This window comes from Tupaia chinensis, unplaced genomic scaffold (assembly GCF_000334495.1).
Source record: "Tupaia chinensis unplaced genomic scaffold, TupChi_1.0 Scaffold000355_1, whole genome shotgun sequence".
In the NCBI taxonomy this organism is placed as follows: domain Eukaryota; kingdom Metazoa; phylum Chordata; class Mammalia; order Scandentia; family Tupaiidae; genus Tupaia; species Tupaia belangeri.
This window is the reverse complement of record NW_006159850.1, coordinates 841,470-841,922: the sequence shown is the minus strand read 5'-3', so window position 1 is coordinate 841,922 and position 453 is coordinate 841,470. Positions and strand designations below refer to the sequence as shown.

The 453-nt window shown below is 66.4% G+C and overlaps 1 protein-coding gene across 1 annotated transcript in view; it reads left to right on the top strand.

The window, feature by feature from the left end:
• Positions 1-453, top strand: part of CDT1 (chromatin licensing and DNA replication factor 1) — a 29,549-nt gene that overhangs the window by 3,295 nt on the left and 25,801 nt on the right. The gene's annotated exons all lie outside the window — the stretch shown is intronic.

The following is a 453-nucleotide window of genomic DNA, read 5'->3' as shown; positions in this document are numbered from 1 at the left end:
TGCTTTCCAGCACCGGCAGGGGCGGCCACCGTGCGGGGGCTGAGGGCTGTGGCCAGCGAGCTCGGGGGTGTGCTGCCCGGCAAGGCGGCGGCGGGAGCAGAAGGCCTGGCCAGGGCGCAGGACCCGCGGGGCGAGCGTCAGGGGCACCCTCCCTGGCAAGCGCAGAGCTGCCCCAGCCAAGGGGGTGAGGGGAGGGCTGGGAGGAACCCTATTCATGTCCCGAGTGTAGCCGCGGGCGGCAGGGAGGGCTGGGCCCAGGCCTGGACGTTGGCTCTGCTCGGAGTCTCCAAACCAAACAGTTCCAGGCAGGAAGCCCGCTTCGCCCAGATTGGTCAGGAAGTCGCGATGCAAGTTCGCACTTTCTTTTCTTTTTTTTAACACGAAAGAGAAAAAGAGATTCGAGCTCCCCTCACCATGGCCGGCCGCGGCTGTTCCCGAGAGCCAAAGAGCCCC